General features: G+C 43.1%; 1 pseudogene; it reads left to right on the forward strand.

Moving 5' to 3' along the window:
* The first annotated feature begins 1,631 nt into the window (after positions 1-1,631).
* On the forward strand, positions 1,632-5,619 carry LOC104870842 (annotated as a pseudogene).
* The last annotated feature ends 8,081 nt before the right edge of the window (positions 5,620-13,700 follow it).

Raw genomic sequence — 13,700 nt, forward strand, 5'->3', positions numbered from 1 at the left:
CCGGTACCAAAAAAAAAAAAAAAAAAAAAAAACACAGACACACCAGGAGGCTTATCTCATTTATTCTCTGACCCAGAACTGAAATGAGCTATTTCCTCAAGAAATACTGGTTTCCTTTTTTAAAAAAAATTAATTAATGTATTAATTCTGGGTTCCTTTTGTGGGAAATGGTATCTCAAGACTTCACGCTTGTTGCCTGAGGTATCTGTGATTACTGGTTTGATCACTGCCTTTAGGCATTTGAGTGCACTGAGCGTGTACGGCCCAAGGGACTCCACCTCACACCAATTCCAGGTTAGGACCACAGGCGTTCATTCCTTAGCATCGCTGTCTCTTTGTCACTGTGGATTACAGAATTGTGGATGGTCATGGGGATTGTACAATTAGAATTTCCTCTAACTGCTCATTTGTTTTATTCCATATTACACACACAACAGTCCTCTGATTACTGAACTATGATTACTGAAAATAACAGTATTTATTTTGAAGAGGGGAAAAAAAAAAGAGACTGTGCCATCAGCCTCTGGGGTGGATCCCAAAGCCAATAATGCCACACCAGTCTGCCCTGGAAAGTCACTGGGGACACAGAATGGGTAGGGTGCCATACCTACATAATTAACCGGCCAGATGTGGCTCTTGAGCTACCAGCACAGGTCAAAAAATTAATATATTTTCACTATGAAAAAAGAAAAATGCCCTCAAATTTTTCAGGTCAGGGATTCTGGGCAAAGCCAGGGGGATGACTAGGACCTTTATGGTAGGTATTAAAGGAATCTCACCACTGCCATCCTGATCAGAGACCCCTCTGAACCACCTGCTCCCGGCACAGCTGCATCTGGGGACTTGTAACAGGATCAGCCTTGCCATTAATAGAAGCCACTGCTCCCTGTGCTTTCCCAGACACCGCTTGTGCTCCCAGCCAGGTTCTTGGCAGACAGCCACAACTTCTCTCACGGAGCACCCCCTCCCCATGGCCCTACAAAAGACCCCATAGCCTGTACAAAAAGTTCCTGGCCTGTTCTAGTGCAAAGAGGTCCCTCTCAGGTTTGTTCTGAAATAAAGCTGTCCTGTTGAGCTCAGATCTGTTTTTTTTGTTTAATAAAATGAAAGTTTTATTCCTAACAGGTATAGGAATACAATTTCTAATTATGCATTTGGGAACTGGGGAAATGACCACAGGTTGGATTTGGGGGTCCACTGGATGTGCCGTGAGTTGGACCTGGCTGAAAACTCCACTCATTACTTGACCTGATAGACCCTACTCTTATGGGAGGGCCACAGTTACATTTACGTCCTGAGATCAATGTTAGTTCAGACTCCATGTCCAGTAATCCTCAAAATCTCTACTTCCTTTTCCTCATTGTATGGTTGCTCTCTGAAGAAGGATGGAAGAAAGATTAACAATATAACTTCTTGGTAGAGTACCTGGAACTTTCCTGAAGAGGACCTGGCCTCCCCTTCATTCGAGGAGTTCTGGATCTCTAAAAGAAGTCTTCAAATTAAATTAGTTGAGGTGTTTGTGATGATTTGAGGTAAGTTCTCGGCTTTTTTTTTTTTTTTTGAGACAAGGTCTTGCTGTGTAGTTCAGGCTGGCCTTGAACTGTGTGCTGGGATTATAGGTGCACATCACCATGCTGGGTGAGTGAGGTTCATGTGTCCTAAAATTTTTCTGCTTATCTAGATCTAGTAAAAATTTAGTATCCTATCTATTTCACCCCTAGGAATGCCATTATTAATTAACCAACCCTATAGGTGTACACATTCCCATCACTGCTTTCCCTCTGCTGCCCATTATGGTGTGTTCAACACTGCCACTGGGCCCCTGCATTCCAAGATCCAACCATACCGACTGCATTTCTGTTTCCCAGTTGACTGCCTGCGGTCTCCACCATAATGTCTGGCACAGAGGAGAGCAATGATGGAGTTTTTCAAGGATCTGTTTCTTAAAGTACTGATAAAGGGTGTGTTTTCTGGACTCTCAGTGTTGAGGAGTATGTTTTACCTGGCAGATACCCCAGCATTCCCATCTCCTTGCACTTTTGAATAGCCTCATCCACAGTGAGCTAAGGAATACTAGGCATTTCCAGCTTATTCACACAGGGTCATCTACTGAGCTATACCTCAGCCAACAAACCAAACAACACATTTTAACTCGATAAACTGTAACGCTAAATCCAGCATCTCTACTTAATGGGCCCATATTAAAAAAAAAAAAAAAATCAGCCTGATCCAGGTTTATGTTCCTTCCACCACTACCTGACACTTTTACTCCTAAGTAAAGACCTCTACTCATAAGAAGCAGAAAATTCCATAAGTTCGTTGGGAGCGCAGCATACTTCTCATGGGTGACACCGTGTGCCTCCACTTCAGGATCCTTCTGCGATTTTAGCCTGGTTGTAGTGCTTCAGGCAGAAGTGGAAGGCCAGGGCGGGCTCTGAGAAATGTCAGCATTGTCTAGCTTGGTAAGTGTCTGGGGTTCAGTCCTTACTGTTTCCAAGGCAACACAGGATTAGTTCCCTCAGTCAGAGGTGGAGAGGCCAACACCACAGAGGGAATGGGGAAGACTGCCTCCGAGAGTGCAGAAATCTTTCCCTGGGGAAAAATACTCTCAGAATTTAGGACTTCGGTATCCTCACTTCACCAGCTCCCCTGAATATCTACCTCCCACTTGAGATCCCACTGTTTTCTGAGCAAAGCCCCCACTTTATGGCAGACGGTCTTCCAGGCTGCAAAACTTACACTGTAATGCAGCCCATCCTATACTAAGGATTTATGTTTTGAGTTCTGGAACTTCAGCTCAAAGGCTGTTGTCCAGCAGTTCCTTTAAAAATGGGTTCACCAAGGCTGGGGATTTAGTTCAGTAGCTCTGCTGCCTGCCTCGTAAGCACAAGGTCCCGAGTTCAATCCCCAGTACCCAAAATAAATAAATAAATATTTTTAAAAAATGGCTCATCAAACAAAAGTATTCCAGGTCCCAAAAGTTTATTTCAAAATGAAAGAAGTAGCTCTGCAGAGCAAACTGAGGCCAAACAGGAACAGAACAGCATGAAAAGTAACAACAAAAGTGCACCACACAGGGTGGACTATCTGAGGTGTTGCACTAGTGAGCCCCTCATGGCATCTGGTCTCTTTTGTCATCTACAACTCATGGGAGCACAAGAGAAATTCTACATATGGCCCCTGAGAGTTAACTAGTACAGCCCTGGGATTCTGAAATTGACAGGTCCTGCTTATTTCCCCCGCCAAATGTGCTACGCCCTACCTCCTGTACCAATTTCTCCTTAAGAGATATAAATCCCACAAATGCTTAAGGGGTGCTAAGGGAGTGGTGGTCTCTGTCTTCTACAGTTTCTTCACACTGGAAGGTAGGGCTGTATACCCTACCTACTAGGGATTATGTACAGTATTCACCCACAGTGTCACGATTCAGAGTTCATGGCCTCAGTTGTTTGCGATTTTCCCTTAGAATATAACTAATAATTATTCATGGAAACTCCCACAATTTCACAGAAACTGAAAATATCCTCCACAGTTGTGGGGGGGCACAGGAGGTTTGCAAGTAGCCAATCTGAGAGTGTTACTCAGTTCTTCTTGTGGCTGATTGGCTGCTGCCCTGTAACCCACACCTTTAGCAGATTCACCAGCATTCCCCCATCATAACAGGTTGTACCACATGTAGCTATCTCGAATCTTCTTTTTTGTTCTTAAAGCCCTAAGATGCCCTCAGAACATCTTGCACCTTCTAAAGCTTTACTAATACAGTGTTTTATTAAATTAAATTACATAACTGCTGGAAGCATAGCATATTTAGGGTTTAAACTATAAAAATAGGCATTTTTATGACCGTATCTCAAATTTGCAGTTGTTCACAATTTGCAAGTGTTGTACGAATGTAACCCCGGTGAATTTCAGAAGTCCACTGTAACCTCCAGCTACCTTGGGGTACTGTGGCTTGCTGGCTGGATTGACAGAAGAAAAACCTGTGAGAAAATAATGAGAAAAGAGTTAGTGACCATCAAGCTGCCTGTTTGAAGGGAGAAAGAAACTTTACCATTAGCCCAAATGTGAGGAGCAGGTCAGATTTCCACATTTTCAGTAGAGAACATGTATGTTAGAGGTATGTCAGATGTCAAGAGTCTTAGAACCTGAGCCTTAGCAAAATATTATTTACTTAGCTATAGCTAGACTGCAGCCTTGCTTTTTAAAAAGATATCTCAGGTCTTCCAGAGGCTCACAGGAATAGCTTTTTCCTTTTGGGTGATCTTTTTCTTTAGACAGTTCGGGAGGTGTTAGCTTTAACCTAGAAAGATGAATCCAATCATCTACCTCTGCCACCTTTATTGCAGTTGGTACTCCAGGGACCACTGAGAAGGGATCTTTGGGCTTCTTCCAAGATAGCTATCACAAAATGTGCCGCTATAAACATGCGTATGTATATATCACTGTGCTAGGATGCTTTTAATTCTTTCAGGAAGATACCAAAAAGAGGTATAGCTGGGTCAAAAGGAACCTCTTGTTTTAGTTTTGTGAAATCTCCACTGATTTCCAAAATGGTTGCACCAGTCTGCACTCCCACCAGCAGTGGAGCAGGATTCCTTTTCCCCACATCCCCTCCAACATTTGTTATTGGTTGATTTCCTGATAGCAGCCACTGTTTCTGAAAGAAAGTAATTTTGGCACTGGGAGACTGTACGGGAGCAACTTATCTTGCCTGAATCGGTGGGACAAATATTCTAAATGAAATGCAGAAACTGTAGGCTGAAACACCCCATATTGTTTTGGGGACACAAGGGAGAGCGCCTGATATGTTCAACAGAAGATATCTTTCTCCCAAATGGATCAAAATGTTTGTTTTGGATGAAGCAGATGAACTGTTGAGCCAAGGGTTTAAGGATCAAATCTATGTCATGTTCCAAAACTAATCACAACTATTCAGGTTGTGTTGATTTCTGCCACGACACCAACTGATGTGTTGGAGCTGACCAAAAAAATCATGAGAGATCCAATTTGAAATCTGGTGAAGAAAGAAGAATTGACCCTTGAAGGAATCAAACAGTTTTACATTAATGTTGAAAGAGGAATGGAAGTTGGACCCACTTTGTGATTTGTATGAGACGCTCATTGTTATATAGACTGGTATTTTTCTCAATACAAGGTGCAAGGTGGACCGGCTCACTGAGAAAATGCATGCCAGGGTCATCACAGTGTCTGCTCTTCATGGTGACGTGGGTCAGAAGAAGAGAGATGTTATCATGCGGGAATTCCCATCGGGTCAAGCCGTGCTCTGATCACTTGTTGGCTCCTGGGACTGATGTGCAACAAAGTGTGTTTGGTTATAAATTATGATCCACCTACCAATCGTGAAAACTATAGTCACAGAACTGGCAGAGGGGGTCAATTTGGGAGGAAAGGGGTGGCTATAAACTTGTTACTGAAGAAGACAGGGATTCTTCACGACATTGAGGCTTTCTACTGTACTACGATGGAGGAGATGCCCATGAACATGGCTGACCGTATTTAATTCCTGGGATGAAATAGTTTTGAATGCAGTGCTCGTTGTGGCTGAACAGGCAATCACAACGTGCGCTGTGCCTCTTTGGGAATTTTTGAATCTTTTCTCAATGCTTGTAACAGGTCAGAAATACAGATTTTGATAGCAAAGCGACATTAGTCACGAACTTTTGTGAGGAAAGTCATTGGCTTTATTCTCTGTAGAGTTAGACTGTTGCGGTGAGTATAAAAATGGGATATGTAAAACCTTTCTTAAAAATTTATTTCCTAGCTCTATAAAAATGGTTGTATTAGATGAGTTCTATCATTTAATAATATATTTGTGAACTAAAAGATCAAAGTGCTGTATAAAATCAGCCAATTACGTTAAACTAGCATATCTGCCTTTATTGTGTTTGTTTTTAGCCCGAATAGAAAGGCCTTTAAAATTAATTATTTTAAAAAGACTTTTGTTTGGTATTGCATTTATTCAATAAAGAATTTAATTATTGCTAAGAGTGAACTGGACCCTGTTCACTGATCAAGCCCCAGCAAGCAACTGTATTCTAGGTAGGGTTAAACCTCCAGTAAAATTGCCATATTGCACATCTTATTAAGTTTGAATGTTAAATAAATTTTATGTTCACTTTTTTAAAAAGGCTAATTAATATCTATACCATCTCTAAGTATACATGTATTACATTACACATCCATAGAGCTATAAATAAAGAAAGGGGTCTTCTAACAGCTGGAGGAAAAAATATAAAGAGATTTTACAGATCCTAGATGCTGAGAGGCTTCTCTTTATCCACACCCAGAGCTATGTTAAACCAATTAGTATACTAATTATCCAGGTATCACAGTAATCCAGTAATCCTTCATTTGGTATCACACCCATGAACCAGCCACTCCCAAAAGCCTCACTTGGGAGGACATGAGGATTTCAGGGATATTATAGATATAAGCCACAACACCAAATTAATGACTCTGTTCTCCTTTCTGTCTTCTGAATTGGCCTGTTTCTATCTTCTTTTCTTTGTCTCACAAGACATTTTCTTTTGCTTCCTGACTGAAAATCCCTGGTATTTTAAAGGGCTCCCCAATATTAAATTAGAACTCTGCTTTCTGTAGACCTGACCTACCCCTCCCACAGGAAGAGATTCCTAAAGCACCTGGTATTAAACTTCAGGCAAAAACTAAGTCTAGGCATAGTGGTACACATCTGTAATCCCAGCACTCAGGAAGGCGAGGCAGGAGGATTACCATGAGTTCAAGGCCAACCTGAACTACATAGTGAGACCCTGTCTCAGAATGAAGGGAGGGAGGGAGGGAGGAAGGGAGGAAGGAACGAAGGAAAGATGGAAGAAAAAAAGGAAGAAAAAGAACTCTCTGAATTCTAATACTATTCTTCTGGTAGATCTGTTCTGTAAAAAGGAAAGGAAGGAACAAAATATCCCTTATATACAGGATTTTACTGAAGTTATATGAGGACCCTAGAGGGGAACTCTCGACAGGTCTGTGTGGCTGCAGTTTCCACACCCTACAGGCCCATAGCACCTGATGTACACATCCTCGCAGACTCCGGCTTTCACCCAGCACTCTGCCGGCCCTGCACTCCCCGATACCAGGCCACCCTCTCAGCTGACAGCACTCTTTCCCCTGCCGTTGTGTCCTCTCCCTCGCCCACGGCAGAGCCTCTTCACCTCATCCCCACCAACTCCTGCCCAGCAATCCCATCCCCAGTGGTACTGAGATCAGGAAACCAGCTCGCACCCACTTCGCTCAGGGGAATGTGTTCCCATGACGAGGTGTCGGGTGGGGATGGAAGCGCTATCAGCGTGCATGTTCCCTTCTCAGTAACAGACACGGCTCAGTGTAAAGAAAGGGTTGGCAGATTCTCCAAGAATCCTGGTAAATTTAGGGTCAAGTTCACAGAGTGCAACTTTTCTTCTCATTTGGAGGGACACAGTGTGTATTAATTCATCGCTGCCCTTCTGATGAGAAAGCCGTATTCTTAACAAGCCTACTGAAGGAGCTGGTAGGATGGCAGGTAATATTTCAGACCACAATGTTCGGAGACCTGGGGAAAATGCATTCTCCCCTACAAACCCAAATGGGACCCTGAAAATTCCATCCATAAGGGGAGAATGGAGCTTTCTGCAACTAGTATCTCAGAAGGAATGAGAAAGTGTCAGCTTAAGCCTGTCAGTTATGACAGAGACAAAGAGGTAAAGCAAGCAAGAGAAGAGAAAGAAGGCAACTGCACAGGTCTGTAATCCCAGCATCTGGAGGGCAGAGGCAGGAGGATCAACACAGGTTCGAGGCCAGCCTGGGATACCTAGTGAGGTAAAGACCAGCCTGGCCTTCACAGTATAGTGAGAGTCTACCTTAAAAAAAAGAGAGAGAGAGAGAAGAGAATACTGCTATATTTTTACATTGCTTGTCAGAGGCCTTGCAAAAGTATACTAACACTATTGTTTTTTGTTTTGGGGGTTTTGTTTGTTTTTGAGATAAGGTCTTACTATGTAATTCAGGTTGCCCTTGGAGTCATTATGTAGTCCAGTCTGAACTCAAATTTTCAACAATCCTCCTGCCTCAGCCTCCCAAGTGCTGGCATTATAGGTGTGTGTACCACTGCGCCTGGCCTACTATGCACTTTATGATGCAGTCTGGCCCAGATATGAGGAGCATGTTGCAAAAGCTTGAGGCAGGACCCTGAGCACCCTTGGTGACCTTGGTGGGGGAGACCTTCAAGGTCTATAATAACCAGGACCAGGCAAATGAGGCAAAGAAAGAAAACAATGGAGAGAAATATGCAGCTTTTGGTTGCTCTAACTCAGCTGCCACCTCAGGATAACTCACAAGACCCTCCAAATCTTGCTCAGCAAGGACTGGGTAGAAAGCAGGGTGCACACTTTTGAAAGGGGGACAATAACTCACTCAAAGCTCAGGAAGAGGGCTGCACCATCTGCTATGCCTAGAGCCCTCAACTAACAAGGGGGGACCTTACTCAAAGACCAGAGGTCTCCAGGCTGGTAACGTTTCTCCTGGTACTTACACACAGGTGCTGGGATGATCTGGCTGTAACTATCCCCTGGTGCCCCTAAACCTTTAGAAATACAGACCCCTCTGGAAGATCGAGATGTCTTTTTTGTTTTGTTTTCTTTGTTTTTTTTGAGACAGGGTCTCATTATGTAGTTGAGACTGACCTGGAACTAACTATGTAGTCCAGGCTGGTCTCAAACTCACAGCGATCCTCCTGCCTCAGCCTCCTGAGTGCTGGGATTACAGGCATGGGCCACCACGCCCGGCAAGATCAAGATGTTTTAAAGGTAAAAAGGGCAGTGATAGATAATCAGGGGCCAAGTGTCATGCTGTCAGATGCATGTAAGGAAAAGGGGTTCTGCTTTGGTAAGAAATCTCTATTACATTACAGATGTGGGGAAGGGAATATATAAGACATGAAGGGGGCCGGGGATTTAGCTCAGTGCTTCTGCCGCCTGCCTTGCAAGTGCAAGGTTCCGAGTTTGATCCCTGCTACAGAAAAAAAAAAAGATATAAAGAAGGATGGGTATGCCAAGCTGGGCATGGTGGTGCACACCTATACTCCCAGCCCTCAGGAGGCTGTGGCAGGAAGACTGCTGCAAATTCAAGGCTGGCAAAAAAAAAAAAAAAAAAAAAAAAAAAAAAAAAAAGGAGAGTGTGTTTGGATAAGAAGGACTTCTGAATGGTGAAATTTTACAAGAAGGATAAAGTAATACTGCAGAAGGTCTGCAAAGGATGAAGGTTAGAAAGAAGATTGCATGTGTAGTGAAGATGGCTATAGTTTGCACTCAAAAAAGTAGCTCAATGAAGCCAGGAAGGTTATCGGCTACGGTATCAAGCCAACGTACGGAGTGGTGTCCCCAGGGCCCTGACGGAGAGAGAGAGACCTCAGGGTGTCCCCGGGAGCCAACTGTGTCGATCACTTCCGTTAGGAGTACGGGTCAGTTCAGTCTGTGACCCCCTCCACCGGCATGGACATCTGTCTCCTAACAATGGCCTGTGAGGGCTTCAGCTTGTATCCCTCCTGGCCTTCGGACGGTTCTGACTCTGGACATCCGGGGCCGCACTGAGGCAGTAGCGTTGGCCCCGTCCCGTGTTTGCTGGGTCTCCACCGTACAGCTGCACTCCAGCGGGGAGCGGAGGCGCTGCCTGAGTGTACTGGAGGAACAGGCTGGATGTGTAGTCGGTTTTCTCAGCAGCACTTGTTGAAGAGGCTACCCTTACCCCAGCATATGTTTTTGTTTAACTTTTTTATATGTGCAGTGGATGCTGATTAGCTCAGTGATCTTCACGGGAAGCTGGTGCAGGTACATAACACATCTGCATTCTTTAATCTCCTCCCCTCCCTTCCACCTCCATGCGTATCTTGATCCCCTTTCCTTTTGCAAAAGATCAGTCTCCCTGTTTCTTATTATCTATCTTTGATTGTGGTCTTTGTAGTTTGGGTTTCCTGCATAAGAGAAACAATGCGCCGGGCATGGTGGTGCACGCCTGTAATCCTAGCACTCGGGAGGCTGAGGCAGGAGGATCACTGTGAGTTCGAGACCAGCCGGGGCTACATTGTGAGTTTTAGGTCACTCTCAACTACATAGTGATACCCTGTCTCCAAAAAAAAAGAGAGAGAGAAACAATGCAATATTTAAGCTTGTGTGTCTGATTTATTTCATTTAACATTATGGTCTCCTGGGGCATCCACTTTCCTACAGATCACTCAAATCCATCCTTCTTTTTAGCAGAATACTTTCCCTTATATATAACCCTAACCATGAGTCAGAATGAACCTCTCCTCTATGCTGTGTGTCAGGTTTTCGTCCTCGGGGTGGGCAGCTGACTAATATCAGAGGTTTGGGAGGGAGTTCACCCCAAGCCCCTGCTGTCTCACCAGTCAGATGGACACAGCTGTCTAATTAACTCAGGGGCTGACGCAGGTGAGTGGCAGAGACCTCAGGTGTTCACAGAGCCTGGCCCAGAGTCTCACTGCTGCTGCCTGAACCTCCCCGCCCGGCCCACTCCCCAGGTATGCACGTGGCTTCCTTTGGATGCTCCGTACACACTGGTCCACTAGCATCCTTTGTTGTGCTGTATGCGTTTAGAGGCGCCTGTCTGATTCACCTCAGACCTGTGGCTGTGGATGGAGAAGACAGTATCCAGAGGTTTAATCTGGAACCACTGCAAGTATTACAACCAAATTGTTTTGAAAGTTCAACAGAGAAGTGTAAACGGTCTTTCGCGTTTTAAGGAGCAAATCATTTAGAGGCCTAGATGTTTAGAGTTATCCATATAGAGATTCTTAACAACCTAAAGTTCCCAGGGAGACATATGTATTTGCTTCCTACCTTTACATTTTGAAGACTCTTTGAAGAGTTTTTCCTGAAGTTACTAAAGTTTCTGAAACTAATCCAATAGTAATTTCAAAGCAAATTCCTCCTCCTCCTCCTCCTCCTCCTCCTCATCTAACACGAAGATTAAATTCAAGGTGTTTGAACTATACATGAGCAGCTACATTATGAAAAGGCAGCAACAATGGCCTGTGGTCATGAAGGCACTCAGATGAGACAAAGATTCTGTCGGTAATGCATCTGGCATTCACGCGACTATGGGTCTAGTGCAGCTGTGGGAAAAGTACCCAAGATGACCTGAGAGGACAGACCGACGGGGCCATCCGTCTCCTCAGCGAACTTTCCAGGCTCCGCTTTTTCATCACCACTGACTAGCAGTACGGCAGAGAGAGATGACCTTTACTTAACCTTGAGAATAACTTCCACAGTGTGGCCAAAATAAGGATTGTATGTCAGTGGCTACTGACAATCCACTTGCAAGAGTTACTGATTGCTTGGCTTAAGTCAATGATAACTTTGCCTTTTTGAACTTTAATTTACAAAATAACTATCTTCCATAGGTCACCCTGAACACAGGACAGGACCGTACACAGGGACAGATGTGTGTCAAGTCTGAAAGGTAACATATCTGTTTTCATTTGCTCTGAGTCTTGGTTGGTTTTTTTTCTTTCCTTTATTCAAACATTCATCTAAATTAATGAGAAATAACCAACCTTCATCGGCTGCCCTCTTGCTGGATGACCATCTACTTTCATGCCTTTAGGTATTTAGACAATGTTTATTGCCCTCAGCAACAGATAAATTGGGCCAAAACAAATCCTAAATCAGGCACTGCTTCCAGACTTAACTCCTTCCCTCCCAAACATCCCTGGGTCACCATCTGCTCACAGATCTGAAGTAAACGAAACTGGATCCACGTCCAACCCTTCAAAGCAAATGGTTTCGGGAAGTTAAAATACCAAAACTTGCCCTTCTTTTCACCTCCTGAGCCCAGCCCTTATCAGGAGCTTCTTGTCACCAATAAGATTAGTGTAGTTAGTGCAGTGAACTAAATGAGATTGTCCTTGTTGGATTAATCATGACAATGACAGGAGCCAAATAGCCAATGTGATTGAAGAGCACCAGTGAAGGCCAGAAACCACACCTTTCTCTCCCTTTCCTTCTCTCTCTCTCTCTCTCTCTCTCTCTCTCTCTCTCTCTCTTTTGAGACAGGGACCACTGTGCAGTTCAGGCTACTCTCAAACTCACTATGTAGCCTAAGCAATTGTAGCAGTTCACTTGCCTCGGCTTCCTGGGTGCTGGGATTACAGGTGTGCGCCACCACGCCCGGCCAACCAAACATTCTGTGAGCAGATCGATGAAATCAGAAGCATGATACCCTAAAGGTCTATAAGATTTTTAAAAGTTTATTTCATGATTATAGGACTTTAAAGCTATATAAAGAGTATGAAATACCTGGTGACTAGTTTTTAAGGCACTTTTGTAATTGTTTTTCAGCAAGTGTCATTTATTTTTACAGTAGTACATATTCATCAGTAAGAATCTTAAAACCATAAAGAATTTTTTTAACCACAGAGAATTTTAAAAATACAAAAAAGTACCCTTTCTGTCAAAGACAATTACTTTCTTGGGGGGGGGGTGTACTGGGGATCGAACTCAGGACCTTGAGCTTGCCAGGCAGGTGCAAAGCCACTGAGCTCTAAAGACAATTACTCTTAATGACTTTGTAGAAGTCCTTGTAAGTGTATTTATTTACTTGTGCATGTGTAAAAAAAAAAGTGACACCACATTATAAATATAATTTCATGTGTCACATTTTTCAAATGACATTACACTGTGAACATTTGGTCATTCATAATATTGTTTCATATGGATATACTATAATTTACTTCACAAAGCTCCTTATTGGATTTTCAGGATGGGTCTAAGTTTTAATTTTTATAAATGCCATAACAAATACTCTTGAATAAAAAGTTCTATCTATCCCTACCTCTGATTATATCCTGAGGAAAGATTTTTAGGAAGTTGAGAAATATGAAATTTCTAAAAGCCCATATTACGCCAAATTGCTGAAAATGCAGCGTCGGTTTTAGACTCCTACCAGTTTACTGTGACTGCCTCACTCGTTAACATCAAGTATTGGTAACCGATTTATTTACTTACTGTGGATTTTATGCTTCAGTTATTCAAGAAAGTGATATTCAAGACAGTGCTTATTTACTTTTTGATTTGTTTTGGGTTTTTTGAGACAGGTCTCACCATTTAGATCAAGCTGGTCTAGAAGTCACTCTGTAGTCCAGGTTGGCTTCAAATTTATGGTAATCCTCCTGCCTCAGCCTCCCAAGTGCTGGGATTACAGGCATGCACCGCCCTTCCCAGGCCCTGATCACTGTTTAAAACTATATAAATTCAGAGCCAGTATGGTTTGAGTAGCTGAGAGGCCTTCATCCCTCAGAAATGTACTCAGACTTATTTAGTAAGCAAATTTGTATTAAGAGCTGCTTCTGGCAGGGAACAGAAATCACTTTTTTATTTCATACATGACAAACTTTCAAACTCATTTAGAAAATATCTTTCACATAACAATTCATTTACAAGAATAAAAATGGTGATGAGGCTGGCTCAAATTTTAAATGATTTTTTAGAAATGATTTGCACTAACTTCTTGTAATGTAAGAGCCTAACTGAACTAGAGCGACTCCATGTTGACCAGCAAATGACCTAGAGACTGCTGTCCCCCTGACCCCTTATAGAATAACTAATGATTAATTGTGAATTATAGGTAACCGCTTAGGAGTAGCTGGGAAACTGTAACAAACATGAGAC

This window comes from Fukomys damarensis, unplaced genomic scaffold (assembly GCF_012274545.1).
Source record: "Fukomys damarensis isolate Sample0158 unplaced genomic scaffold, DMR_v1.0_HiC HiC_scaffold_24, whole genome shotgun sequence".
Classification (NCBI taxonomy): Eukaryota; Metazoa; Chordata; class Mammalia; order Rodentia; family Bathyergidae; genus Fukomys; species Fukomys damarensis.